Below are 15,009 nucleotides of genomic sequence, written 5' to 3'. Positions count from 1 at the left end.
GGGTCATAAATTTAGAACTAAAAATAGTTTTAGAGATAATTTAATCCAACTCTTTTTTTTTTACAGATAAGGAAACTGAGAACCAGAGAGTTTAGGCTACTTGCCCAAGGTCACATAAGTAATAAGTGGCATAATTGAGTTTTAAACTCAGCTCCTCTGACTCCAAGTATCCTCTTCCAAGCACCCCATGATGTTTCCCAACTGCTATCCATTGCTCCTATTTCTTTCCTCTGGGAAGATTAAGTGTAATTCTTCCTTTGCAAAATCATTGAAGTTAGCTATCCTGTGCCCCCTAAGTTTTCTTTTTTCCAAGCTAAGTATTTTCAGTCCTGTCAATTTTTTTGGCATGGCCTCTAGTTCCCTCTCCATTTTGGTCACCATACTCTGTACATGCTCAAGCTTGACAATTTTCATCTTAAAATGTTACTCCTAGAACAGAATTCAATATCCAGATGAGATATAATCAGGGCAGAGCCATTGGGATTGTTACCTCTCCAAGGTGACCCAGATTTTTTTCCCAGTGTTGTATTTATCATATTATAAAATACCAAGGTGATCATTTCTCAAGTGCCCATCTCTCAATAAAAGAGTATTAACTTTTTTTTTGCATTAAAATTCCAAGAGAAATGAAATTTGTCTTTTATTCATTTGGAGTTCTTGTAGCACCACCCAAGCTTCTTTCAAAGTATTCTTTAGTAATTTTCTATATTTTGAGGATGATTCCCAAGGGAGTGGAGTAGAAGGTCATGGCCTTTATTTCTGTCTCCAGTCTTCATTGAGCCAGTTCCCTTCCTATATTCTCATGGACATTGACATTTCTGGTTCTTTAGAAGTGCTTCTTAATAGCCCATTCATGGGTGAAGACTGAAACCACAATATTCCCATTCTGATTCTCAACAAATGTTTCTATGTGGTACTAGGTCTGCTCAACTGGCAACATGGGTCAATACCTATGGGATGGCTGCACTATCATCCATCCCTCTATCTTCCTTGCTAAAGCCAAGCTCTCTAAATTTGGGGGGTCCTGATTAATGGATACCATATTTGTGACCTTGTGTCTTCTTCCTATGAATGCCCTTATTCTGGGTGCTTTTCAGCTCTTTGGGGAGGAATGATTAACTCATGGCTATTGTACATATAAGCCTCACCCTGGAACTTGCCCTTCAAAGGAAAGCAGATGGGTTTGGCATACATGGAGAACAGACCTGGGCCTTTGGGAGTATGTGGACATATTGCTTTGGACTGGACATATTGCTCTTCCCAAGGCTCTTAAGTTCAGAGTCCTGGGCATACCTATCAAGGTTTGAGGGAAGATGGTGGTCAAAGTGGTAGTAGTCTGGCACATGCTGCATTCTGTCTCTCTGTCAGGGTTTGGTTTCCCTTTCTGCTTCAACTAGCCTGGCATGCTTACCCTTTTGGTGGCAGCTGGTAGGGATAGCTTGCCCCTTTTCCATAGGAATTGTTTACCTAAATGATGGCTGATCTGAAAGCAAGAATGGTGGTTTGTGGGGGGTGCTGCCACTCTCTGGGCTCCTTTCACAATCTGTGTGTTAGTGACACTTGGTAAGTAGTTGTTAATATGATTACATTTTTGTCTAATCCATGTATCTCTATCTTCTCTACAAAAATAATATGAAATACTTTATTAAAAATTTTGCTAAAATTTAGTTAAACTATATCCAGAGCATTCTCTTCATCTACTGGTTTAATAATCCTGTCAAAAAAAAAAAAGAGGGGCAGATAGAACACTGACTGAGTTCAAATTTGGCCTCAGACCAAACACTTGACACTTACTAGCTGTGTGACCTTGGGCAAGTCACTTAACCCCAATTGCCTTAAAAAAAAAAGAAAGAAATTAAGTTAGTCTGGCACAAGAAATCCTTGGCTTTTTATAATTACCTCTTCCCTTTCTAGATATTTATTAACAATCCTTTAATGATCCATTCTAGATTTTCTCCAGGCATCAGAGTCAAACTCACTGACCCATAGTTTCCAGACTCCATTCATTTTTTTTAAAATTAGGATATTGTCCCTTCTCCAATTTTGTGTTTTTTCATGAAATTTCAAATATTCCTGTTATCACATATGGCAGTTTTTTCAGGATCTGAGGATGTGTGCAAGTGACTTGAATTTAGTAAGAGCAGTTAGGTGCTTTCTTATCATCTCCTTACTTTTCTTGGGTGTTCAGGGAGGCCTAGTGTCTCTGGTGTGAGGGTTTGCTGAGCCCTTTTCAAGGCTGCTCATCCACCTTTGGTGTCTACCTTTCACCCCATTCTCACCTGTAGCTCCAAGAAGCTGTAGCATGTGCAGCAGTTACAACCTGGTAAAACCGTCTTGGCAGATAAGCTAAACCAGGTTGGTTGGTGAATTAAGAGAACTTCTGCCCCAGGTATATGAACTCTTCCTCTAGTGGAATGTGTATATGAGGACAGTTTGATCTAAAGGCCATGCAGGTGGCAGAAGCAGGCCCTATAGAGCACTTAAAGCTTGGTCAGACATTGAAGACACCACGGTCATCCACTACATCATGGGCAACAGCCAGTTGTCCTGACTTTTGTCTTGCCACTTACTTTGATGACTCTGGAAGAGAGTGAGGCTGAAAACTTTGTGCAACTCTACCTCGCTTAAATCCAATTCATGGGCAAGTCAAGATATCACTCCATGACGTCATTGGTACTCTTTGAAAATGAAGGATGAATAACAACTTTATCTTGGGCATTTACTCTTCATTAGCAATTTTTGTTCTGTAATCTCCAGTATGAAGATCATTCTCCTTTGCAGAGAAAATAGATACATAAAATGAGAATTAAGCCCATGCCTTTGCCTTGGCCATCCCCCCTGCTTGGAATGTACTCTCCCCTTAACTCCATCTCACAGAGTCCTTTTCTTCCTTTAAGGTACAGTTCAGGCACCATCTTTGACTACATGAAGCCTTTCATGACCGCCTACTTGTTAGCGCCCTTCCTCCCAAATTACCTAATATTTAATGACTTTTGTATATACTTATATCTATTAACTTTATATTCATGCTGTGTATATTTTATATGTGCTTGTTCATTGTCTCCTTCTTTATACTCATATTCCTATTGCCTAGCATATTGCCCCACCGTTAGTATTTGCTTAAGGAATCCTACTTGATTGATTCCTTTTCTTTATCATAAACTCTAGAAGGAAATGATCTCTTCCCTCCTGTTCCCATCCTTTTCACCCCTCAGCAACCGATTACTCTGCATAGTGAGCATCAAATCCAAAACATAATTTCTCCTTGTTGTCTCTTCTCCACCTTTAACAGGATAAGTTATCACTAAGGCAAGTCAAAAAGTTATTAGCTGCTCTGGCAGAGAGCTAACTCAAACCAGATATCTGGATAATTGAAGCCCCTCATCAATATTATGCCTGGCTATTATGTCTGACTTGTGATTTATTTCATTAACTCCTCATTTTTTGCCTTTTCTGTCCCTGTGATAAAAATCATTTTTTTTTTCTGTCCTTCGACTTTCATCCTGATATCCTCCATTATGTTTCCTTGTTCTGATCATTGGATTTCATCACATGAGTCTTCCTGCTTAATAGACACTGCAATCTCTTTTACTTCCCCTGTTTATTCCAAATACAGTATGCAGATTCAGAGACATAGTTCAGGTGTGACTTTCTTCACATCTAGCCCCAGTGATATCTATGAATTCAATTTTGCCCCTTTACCTTAAGACTTATCCTTCCTCTCGTGTATAGACACTTGAGGCCATGATTTTTTACTACTGACTCCTCATGTCTTCATTTTTTGTCTCCTGCGAATTTATGGGTGTCTAAGTTGCCTCAATTTACTCATCTCTAAAATGGGGCAGGGGGAGAGGAATTGGACTAGTGGACTTTTAAGGTACCTTCTGCCCTGTGATATTAGGATTATTTGGGGCTCTTTGCTGTTATCTGTTAAAGAAGTGCCACTTCCTGCCCCCTTCTTACTTGACCAGGACATTAGGAACAGCATAAATGGGGCATTTGTGGCCACTGGGTTGTGGGTTGGAAGGAGCAAATGGAACTAGAAAGCAGGTGAGCTAGAAACAAAGCTCCCCTGGAGACAGCACTCACAGAGGATTATATTTATTTCCACAGTGCATTTGGTTAGTTTGCTTAACCACAGGCAGCAAATGGGAAATAAAAGCAATCCATTTGCATTCCTGCCACGTTCACAAAGTTAATGCAATCAGCTTTCCAACTGAGGGCAGCTTCTTGGGCTCAGAGTAATGGAGCACCCTCCCTCAGAAAGAAGTTGTGGAAGTCTTGCATCAGAGAGAAACCAGTATCCTTGGGACACTGTAAAATCTCCCTAGAAAATCCTAGAAACAAATTCCAGAATCTTGGAGTAGGAAATCTTCTAAGGAGTCCTATCCATTCTCACACCCAGAACCATAGACAACAGAGATGGTACTCCTGAGGCAGTGTGGAATATGGACAGTGCTGGACTAGATTTCAAGGAAAAACTGGGTTTTAATTCCACTTTGTGTATTTATTAGTTTTGTGACTAGGGAATCATAGAATCACATATTTCTAGGTTGAAAAAAAGTTTAGATGCCATCTATCAACTCATTTACTTTATAATGAGGAAACTAAGGCTCCTAGAAGTTAAATGACTTGTCCTGAATAGAGTAGGTATTGAAGGACTTGGTGGCAACAGAAGAGGATTACTCAAGGTCATAATACAATGGCCCTAGGAAAGTTTTTACTTCTATTCTAGGATGTGAGAGTTGCAAATTTTGTGGGGTGAAGGAGTTCTTTCTAGATCTCTGAGTATTGTTTGCTGTTTAGAATATAGGAAGGGTAAGCAGATGGATATGCAGAAGGTGTTTCTTCCCCCAAATACCACCGTCAGGTTTTTATTTGTATTCTCATTGCCTAGCACAATGTCTGACACATAGAAGAAGCTTAATAAATACTTCATGATTGACTAACTGGTCTAAAGTTTTGAGTTAGGGCCAGTTTCAATGGTCAGTAAGGCCTTCTTATGCTGATCTTCCCATGTCCCATCTTTTGTCAAAACAAAGTTAATGAAGTTTTTACTGATTACCAATAAAACTCTCCCCAGGTGCCTCGTACCAGCATCAAAGTGTCTGCTTGTTCTGGAAGGCTGTACCAGCTGAAGGAAAGTTCTGGCTGGTCCTACCAAGTGTGAGAGTCAGGTATGGACAATGTGTCTGTCATCCAAGGAACAACCTAGCAGTATTAGAAAGGCTCCCCACCAGAAGGTCGAACCCTAGATGATGAATTTTGTTTAGGTTAAAATACCTTGCAAAGACACCTAAATCAATAATGGAATAGAAAGATTGAGATTGTCATTGTTAGAGGGAGTGAAATCCATCTTTGAAGATCTGAAGTGTGAGTATACATAGCATCATGGAGACTGCAAAAAGATCTTTGCCCCACAAGGAGCTTACTGCCTAGACAGAGGAACAAACATGAATTAGAACCAATTAAGTGCTGATTAAAATTGGTATGGGAAATCAGTATGGGCTACATTAGTTGCAGATCAGAGGAGGTTGGGCTGGGCTGAGATTTTAACAGATAAATGGAACTTAAATCAGGGAAGAAGTGAAAGGGATATATTCCAGATGTTATCAATGCAAGTTTTCCCAACAAAAGGACCAGAGAGGAGATAGGAGCTTAATGCAAAGACAGCAGAACTACTCCACTCTGGTTTTGTTTCTATTTTTGTTCTCTTTTTCAAAGAAAAAAAGAAGCAAAATGACAATCTTCAATGATAGCATAGCGTACTTCATTTTTATTCCTAGAAAAACCCAAATCATTATAAAATGGGTTTTTTTTTGTGAGCATTAAAAAAGGAAAGCAGTGATCACTAGAACTAGCATGGCTTCATCAAGAGTAGATCATGCCAGACCAACTTCATTTTACTTTTTTAATGGTTTATTAGACTGAAAATATCTAACAATGTTTGTTAAATGAAGAAATGCTATAGACATAGCATGCCTCTATTTTAAGAAACTATTTGGCAAAGTCTATCATGTTATTTGTGTGGACAATAGGGAGGTGTGGGATCACCACTAATTGATTGGCTAGACTCAAAATGTGTTTGTTAATAAATTAGTGTCAACCTGGAGGTTTATCGCCAATGGTTTATGCCAAAGAAGATTGACTGATATTTTTATGAACCAAAGCATAATTGATATACTTGCAGATTGTTAGGGAACACTAAGTTGGAATGCATAGATAACACCCCACAAAATTCTTAGAGTGTCTTGGAACCCTGAGGGATGTTGTAGGAAGCCTGGCCCCAAGAGAATAAGGCCAGGGTATACATGCTACTTGCAGAAAAAAAAGGATTGCATCCCTTAAGAAGAGAAAACTGAGAGAAGACATAGAAGCTCTTTCTTTGTTTTTAAATTAATTAATTTAAAGGGCAGCTAGGTGGTGCAGTGGATAGAGCACTGGCCCTGAAGTCAGGAGGACCTAAGATCAAATCTGACCTCAGACCAAACACTTGACACTTACTAGCTGTGTGACCCTGGGCAAGTCACTTAACCCCAACTGCCTAAGCAAAAAAAAATAAATAAATAAAATTAATTAACTTATTTTTAATTTTCAACTTTCACTTCCATAAGATTTTGAGTTCCATATTTTCTCCCCATATCTCCCCTACCCCTACCCCAAGACAGTACGCATTCTGAATGCCCCTTCCCCCAATGTGCTCTCCCTTCTATCACTGCCCCCCCCCTTCTCTTATCTACCTTCCCCTTCTATTTTCCTGCAGGGCAAGATAGATTTCTATACCCCATTGCCTGTATATCTTATTTCCCAGTTGCATATAAAAACAATTTTTAACATTTGTTTTTAAAACTTTGGGTTCCAAATTCTCTCCTTCCCTCCCCACCCACCCTCATTAAGAAGGCAAGCAACTCAATACAGGTTATACATGTGTAGTCATGCAAAACACTTCCATAATAGTCATGTTGTGAAAAACTAACTATATTTCCCTCCATCCTATCCTGCCCCCCACTTCTTTTCTCCTTTGACCCTGTCCCTCCTTAAAATGTTTACTTCTCATTGCCCCCTCCCCCAATCTGCCCTCCTTTCTATCATTCCCTCCCCGCCCCTGTGTTATCCCCTTCCTCTCTATTTTCCTGTAGGGTAAGATAGATTTCCATACCCAATTGAATGTGTATTTTTTCTTTCCTTAAGCCAAATCTGATGAAAGTAAGATTCACTCATTCCCTCTCACCTTCCCCCACTTCCCCTGCACTGTACAAGCTTTTGCTTGTCTCTTTTATGTGAGATAATTCACCCCATTTTACTTCTCCTTTTCTCCTTCTCCCAGTATAATCCTCTCTCACCCCTTAATTTTGTTTTTTAGATATCATCCCTTCATGTGCCCTCTGGGCACAAGGTGAGTTGAAGATGAAGGGATGGTATCTAATACACGCACACACACATACATATATATACACACATATATGTACTATATATATGTATATATACACACACATATATAGATACACACACACACACACACACACACATATATATATATACATGTTTTTTTTCCCCTCCAACTATCCTAATACTGAGAAAGATGTCATGAGTTACAAATATCATCTTTCCATGTAGGAATGCAAACAGTTCAACTTTAATAAGTCCCTTATGATTTCTCTTTCCTATTAACTTTTCATGCTTCTCTTGAGTCTTGTATTTGAAAGTCAAATTTTCTATTTGGCTCTGGTCTTTTCATCAAGAATGCTTGAAAGTCCTCTATTTCACTGAATATCCATTTTTTCCCCTGAAATACTATATTCAGTTTTTCCGGGTAGGTGATTCTTGGCTTTAATCCTAGCTCCTGTGACCTCTGGAATATCATATTCTAAGCCTTCTGATCCCCTAATGTAGAAACTGCTAAATATCGTGTTATCCTTATTGTGTTTCCACAATACTTGAATTGTTTGTTTCTGGCTGCTTGCAATATTTTCTCCTTGACCTGGGAACTCTGGAATTTGGCTATAATATTCCTAGGAGTTTTCTTTTAGCCATCTTTTTCAGGAGGTGATCGTTGGATTCTTTCCATTTCTATTTTACTTTCTGATTCTAGAATATCAGGGCAGTATTCCTTGATAATTTCTTGAAAGATGATGCCTAGACCCTTTTTTTGATCATGGCTTTCAGGTAGTTCAATAATTTTTAAATTATCTTTCCTGGATCTATTTTCCAGGTCAGTTGTTTTTTCAATAAGATATTTGACATTGTCTTCTATTTCTCATTCTTTTGGTTTTGTTTTATGATTTCTTATAGAGTCATTAGCTTCCATTTGCTCCATTCTAATTTTTAAGGAATTTTTTTCTTCAGTGAGCTTTTGGACTTCCTTTTCCATTTGACCAATTTTGCTTTTTAAGGCATTCTTCTCCTCATTGGTTTTTTGGACCTCTTTTGCCATTTGGGTTAGTCTATTTTTTAAGGTATTGTTTTCTCCGGTATTTTTTAGGTCTCCCTTAGCAAGCTGTTGAGTTATTTTTTGTGATTTTCTTCCATCATTCTCATTTCTCTTCTCAGTTTTTGAAGCAATTGGGGTTAAGTGACTTGCCTAGGGTCACACAGAAAACTATCTCTTTTTGCAGATGATATGATGATATACTTGGAAAATTCTAAAGACTCAACCAAAAATTATTTGAAACAATTAATAATTTCAGCAAAGTAGCAGAATATAAAATAAACCCACCTACATCATCAGCATTCCTATATATTACAAATAGGATCCTGTAAGAAGAGATAGCTAGAGATACCCCATTTAAAATAACTCTAGATCAAGGGGAACCTGTGGCCTTGAGGCCACATATGGCCCACTAGGTCCTAAAGTGTGGCTCTTTGACTAAATCCAAAATTCCCAGAACAAGGCTCCTTAATAAAAGAATTTGTTCTGCAAAACTTGGACTCAGTCCAAGGACACCCAAGGACCTAAAAGGCTACATGTGGCCTCAAGGTCACAGGTTCTCCACTTCTGCTCTAGATAGTATAAAATACCTGGGAATACATCTACCAAAACAAACCCAGGAGCTATATGAACAAAATCATAAAAAACTTTGTACACAAATAAAATCAGATTTAATTAAATGGAGAAATATTCATTGTTCATGGTTAGGTAGGGCCAATATAATAAAAATAACAATTTTACCAAAATTAATATATATACTAAATGCCATTCCAATTTTAGCCTCAGTCTAAGACCATGTCTTTGGGATATGGATGCCAAAAAAGAAAAACCCTGGACTTTCTCACCTAGCCAAATCTCTGGCATTCATCTGAGGCTATAATCCTATCAACTAGCCTTTCATTGTGGCTACACCCAATGTCCCAATTCAGTTCTATTACCTCCCAATTGTCCCTGGCCACTTCCCACCCTTAATCCTATCTGGCCAATATGGCAGATGTTCTAATAAACATTGTCTTTGAATGAAAAAAATCTATAAGAATGCAAGTCATTCCTCAATTGAAAAATAGTCAAAGGATATGAACAGGCAGTTCCCCAAAGAAGAAATAAAAACCATTTGTAGTCATATGAAAAAATGTTCTAAATTATTATTGATTAGAGAAATGTAAATTAAAACAACCTTGAGATATCATATTACACCTATCAGATTGGCTAAAATGATAGAAAGGGAAAGTGACAACTGTTGGAGGGGATGTGGAAAAATTGGCACCTTAACTCATTGTTGGTGAATCTGTGAGCTGATCCAGTCATTTTGGAGAGAGATTTGGAATTATGCCCAGAGAGTTATTAAACTGCTGATACCCTTTGATCCAGTCATACCACTACTTGGTCTGTTTCCCAAGAGGATTAGGAAAAATGGGAAAGAACCTACATGTTCTAATATATTTATAGCAGCTTTCTTTGTGATGGCAAAGAACTGGAAATTGCAGGGATGCCGACCAATTGGGGAATGGCTAAACAAATTGGGGTATATGTTCATGATGTAATATTACTCTGCTATATGAAATGATGAGCTCAATGATTTTAGAAAAGTGTGGAGAGAACTCAATGAAATAATGAAGAGCGAAATGAGCAAAACCAAGAGAATATTGTATATGGTAACATTGGTATTATTTTAAGAACAACTTTGAGCAACCAAGCCATTCTAACTATTAAAAATACCCAAATTAACCCCAAAGATCCTATGAAGGAACATGCTGTTTGAATTCAGAAAGGAATATTGCTGTGGTATAGGAAAATAATGAGCTGATTGGTTTACAAAAACATGGAAAGATTTGGACTTATGAAGGAAGGTGCTATCTGCTTTCAGAGAAACAGATGATAGGAGGAAATAAGCATACTAGTCTTACATATATGTATATGAGTGTATATCTGTAGATATGTCTATGTTTATAGATATCTATGTATATGTATATGTATATGTAGCCATGCTTTATTGTAGCCTTTTTTAGGGTGAGGGCAAGGGGAAAAAAAGTAAAAAAAATGTACACCAGAGAACAAAACAAAACCAACAAGGAAGCAAAGAAAAGCTGGGCAGGCAGCTTTGAAAACAATGTGTAGTGTTTCTTATATAGGTTTTCCTGAAATGGAAATTTATTGGATTATGTAGAATCCTCTTTTATGGTCTGCTGTGTACATGGCATTTTTTTTCCTTTTCTCATTTTGTATTTATGTATAAATTTTTTTAAAAAATTACAAAAAAAAGAGAGAGAAAGAGAGAGAGAGAGAACCCTGAGTCACTGTTCCTCACCACTTCACTGAGTGCAAATTAATTGCTACCAGGAAGATTTCAGTTAGACTTGAGCAATTTGAGTATTCTCTTGAGGAAGCAATAGAATTAGAAGAGGGAGTAATGCAAATCCCACAAACTTTTAAATATAGCTTCAGCTATCATCTTTCTAGATAATTTGAGTTAAGCTTGCCTAAAGACCAGGGATTATAGTCAAAGACCTCTTGTGATCTTTTCTAGCTTGGGAGGTCTTCAGCATGATAGTTGTCCTCAAGTATTTAAAGGTCAATTATATAGAAGAGCATTTAGATTTGAAATGTGAAATTAACAGTAATGGGTGTAAGTGGAAAAGAAGGACATTTTAGCTCAATGTAAAGATAAACTTCTATTTTAAAATAATATTTTATTTTTCCCCAATTACATTTAAAATTTTATTAACATTTGGTTTTCTTTTTTGTAAAATTTTGAGTTCCAAATTCTATCCTGTCCTCCCTCATCTCCCCCTTCCCTGAGACAGTAAGCAATCTGATATGTTACATATGTGCAATTATGTAAAACATTTCCATATTACTCATTTTGTGTAAGAAGTCTTGAATTAAACAAAAAAAAAGAAAGTGAAAAATAGTATGTTTCAGTATGCATTCAGACAACCTCATTTCTTTCTCTTGAGGTAGATAGTATTTTTCTTCAAGACAATCTTTGGGATTGTCTTGAATCATTGATAATTGAAAATAGAGAAATCATTCATAGTCATACAATTATTGCTGCTACTGCGTACAATGTTCTCCTGGTTCTGCTCACTTCATTTTGTATAAAGATAAATTTCTTAAAAACCAGAGCAGGGGTTCTTTACCTGGCATCTGTGACCTTTTAAAAAATAATATAAATAAATAATAAAATAATATTTTTGTAATTGCATTTAAGGATAATTGATTTCCTTTGTAATTCTATTTATTTTATTTAATACATTTAAAAACATTATTCTGAAAAGGGCTCCATTGGCTTTACCAAATTTCCAAAGGGTTCATAAGACATAAAAAAGGTTCAGAACCACTGGTCACTAGAGCTATCCCAAAGTAGAAAAAGCTACTTTGGGAGGCACTGAGTTCCCCATCACAAGAGATATTCAGCCAAAGTTCTGAAGCCAATAGAGGTCAGATGACCACTTGTCAGGGATATTAGTTCCCCAAATACTAGAACCTTAGTTGTTAGATATCATAGTCCAATTCCCACACAAGAGGAAATTGATGTCCAGAGTGTTTAAGTGACTTGCCTAAGCCCGTATGGATTGTGAGTGGCAGTGTCAGGAGTCAAATCTAGATTTTCTGACTCCAAAGCCAGTGTTCATCATTTAGGTTCAGCTTAAAAAGAAAGTAAAAGAAAAAAGGGAGATTATACACTGCTTATTAGATGGGGTTTTTTTGAACTCTTGATTTGTATTTGCATTGATCAGTGTCCCAAAGTCTTTGGAAGTTACTTCTCTTGATAAGTAGCATTCTTTGTTCTCTTAGTTCTGCTCACTTCACTCTGCATCGATTAATAGGGGTATTCCCAATTTTCTCTGAAATGTTACATTTTGTTGTCTTTATGACATAGTAAGATTTTTTTTCCCATATACCACAATTTCTTTGGTCATTCTCCAATAAGTGGGCAGTCCATGAATTTCCAGTTTGGGGCTGCTACGTAAACAGCCGCAATAAATATTTTTGTAACATGGGTTCTTTTCATTTTTCTTTGATCTTTTTGTGATGTAGGCCTAGTAGTGGCCTAGCTGGGTCAAAGAATATTCACAGTTTATTAACATGTTGGGCATAGTTCTAAATTTTCCAGAATGACCGGGCCAATTTCAAAGCTCCACCAACAGTGCATTAGTATACCTGTTTTCTCACAACCACTCCAATTTTGTGGTATTCCTATTTTGCCATCTTTGCCAACATGATGGGTATGAGATGGAACCTCAGAATTGCATTAATTTGAATTTCTCTAATTACTGATGATTTGGAGGATTTTTTTCCTTATGGGTGTTAATACCTTGGATTTCTTTCTTTGAAAACTGCCTATTTGTATCCTTTGACTATTTTTCTGTTGAGGAGTGGTTTAGTCATGAATTTGAATCAGTTCCTTATATATCTTGTTTATGAGATCTTTATCAAAGAAACTTATTATAGTGATTTTTCCCAGTTTCATTTCCTTCTAATTTTTACTACATTAGATTTGTTTGTGCAAAAACTTCTCAGTTTTATATAATGAAAACTGTCCATTTTATTTTCTGTGATCCTCTTTATCCCTTGTTTAATCACAAACTCTTCCCCTGCCCATAGATCCAAAAGGCAATTTCTTCTATTTTTTTATGATGTTATTTTTTATGCCTAAGTTACGTATCCATTTGGAATTTTATCTTGGTTTATGACGTGATCTATACCAATTTCTGCAAACTGCTTTCCAGTGTTTGTGAGCTAATGAGTCCTGACCTCAGTGCCTGGGGTTTGGGGGTTTATCCAACATTATGTTGCTCTGGTCTTTTTGTTTCTTTGTATGGTTTACCTAATCTGTTCCATCAATCAATTCCTGTACTTTTCCACCAGCACCAAACTGTTTTAATAAAATTATCAAATGTTTAAAGGTGAACACTTATCGTGTTTATTTCCTAGTTGAAGAACTTGATGTACTTTCCCCATTGACTTCCCCCTCTCTTGACCAGAACCCTTGAGCAATGGTCATCAATCAGCTTGCCTCCTTTCCTTTGCTTTCTAGCTTTGTCATCATCCTTGTTGACAATCTTTGATCACTTAGAACAACTTACATAAAAAAAGTTTCCATATTTTGTGTTGTTTACCATTTTTTAGAAGTCCAAGCTCTTGTTTTCTTTAGATATCCTAAGAACTATGCTCTTTCTCTCTAGCCCCTGCAAAGGTAAGTACTGCGGCAAAATCTCCCAAATTTCTGTCCTTCTGTCTCCACCTACTGGCCGTCCCCTTAAAGTATCAGTCTTGCCTGGTCCCCTGGTCATGTCAGATCTCATTCTGTTTCTCCCTTTAGTGAATCTCCTTCTATTGTGATCAACTTTCAAAGAACTGACCATGGATACTAAACATAATGATGAACATCTTCCTTTAATCTTCTTACCAAGATTTCACCATTGTCCTGTTGATGATTGTCCTTATTAAAGCAGGTTTAAGCTATATGGGTCAGGGGAATGATTTATGTGGGAAACTGTGTTGAAAGATAGGATACACTCGTAGGAGCACCTGTACCTTGTGGCTTCTGGGGTTCTCTTAGCAAGGTGGTGTTGGTCTTTGGTTGGTTTTTGCCATGTTTGTCTTTTATTCTGACAGGATCTAACTTCCTGCCCTTCAACTGCCTGTTTTAGGATCTCAGAGTTCTCTACCCAGAGAAACACCAGATGTCAACAGAAGAAGCTGGGATGCGGCTGAGCTGTCTCACCTTCACTGAGCAACCAACCACCAGTGATCTCAGGAAACAAAGGTCCCAGATCATTCTTAGAAAGGAAGTTGGGTAATAAATTTAGGGTCACATATGGATGCTGTGTCCTGGCTCTGGATGTCATCCCTTGTAGATGAAATCTGGGATACAGTGTGGGCCATCTGGCCTATTGTGAATCAGGTTCTGTCTACTTTCTGTGGAGCAAGCTAGGACAACCATTACTATTTTTATGCGATCACCTGCAGCAACAGCATCAGAATTTGGGAGCAATTTCTCTGCTTTCAGGCTATGTTGTTAATGGCTAAATGAAGGGGATGTGACTGAATGTGGGCCAGATGTATGCACTCTGTGTAGGCAGTCTGCACAATTTAGGATAGCAGGTCTATTTTTTCTTTCTTAAAATGGGGATTTAGGGATTAATTAATTGGATGAAGTATCTTTATTCCACTTCACAAAGTTCATATACACATAGTCCACAAAAATTATTCTTGTCTATGAATTTATATTCAAAATAATATCTATTCTTCATGCTGGACAAACCAAACAATCTTTTATGACTGGTATTTTAAGGCTTCAGGGTTCCATGACAATAGTCATCACAGGATGACATGACCATACATTTAGAGATAGAAGGAGGATTCCTTTTATAACCCTCACTTTCAGGTGCTAGCATTGAGGCCCAAAGGATCCACACCTTCTAATGACCCTTCTAACTACAAATCTGTGATTCTACAACTCATAGCAACTTGATCAAGATCTCACACCTTTTTCTCCCTCCAAACCTTTGCACTGGCTGTACTCCGCTGAATACTATGCCCTCTCACTTCTACCTCTTAATTTCCATGGTTCC

General features: G+C 37.6%; 1 long non-coding RNA gene across 2 annotated transcripts in view; it reads left to right on the top strand.

The window, feature by feature from the left end:
• The window catches only part of LOC114042287, a 43,994-nt gene extending 29,364 nt beyond the window's left edge, over positions 1 to 14,630 (top strand). For both annotated transcript variants that reach the window (XR_003568976.1, XR_003568975.1), the window contains exons 2-3: positions 5,084 to 5,177; positions 14,086 to 14,630. This is a non-coding gene — a long non-coding RNA (uncharacterized LOC114042287). The remainder of the gene's footprint in view (positions 1 to 5,083; positions 5,178 to 14,085) is intronic.
• The last annotated feature ends 379 nt before the right edge of the window (positions 14,631 to 15,009 follow it).

Source organism: Vombatus ursinus, unplaced genomic scaffold (genome assembly GCF_900497805.2).
Source record: "Vombatus ursinus unplaced genomic scaffold, bare-nosed wombat genome assembly UNPS02000749.1, whole genome shotgun sequence".
Classification (NCBI taxonomy): Eukaryota; Metazoa; Chordata; class Mammalia; order Diprotodontia; family Vombatidae; genus Vombatus; species Vombatus ursinus.
This window is presented reverse-complemented; position numbering and strand designations above follow the sequence as displayed.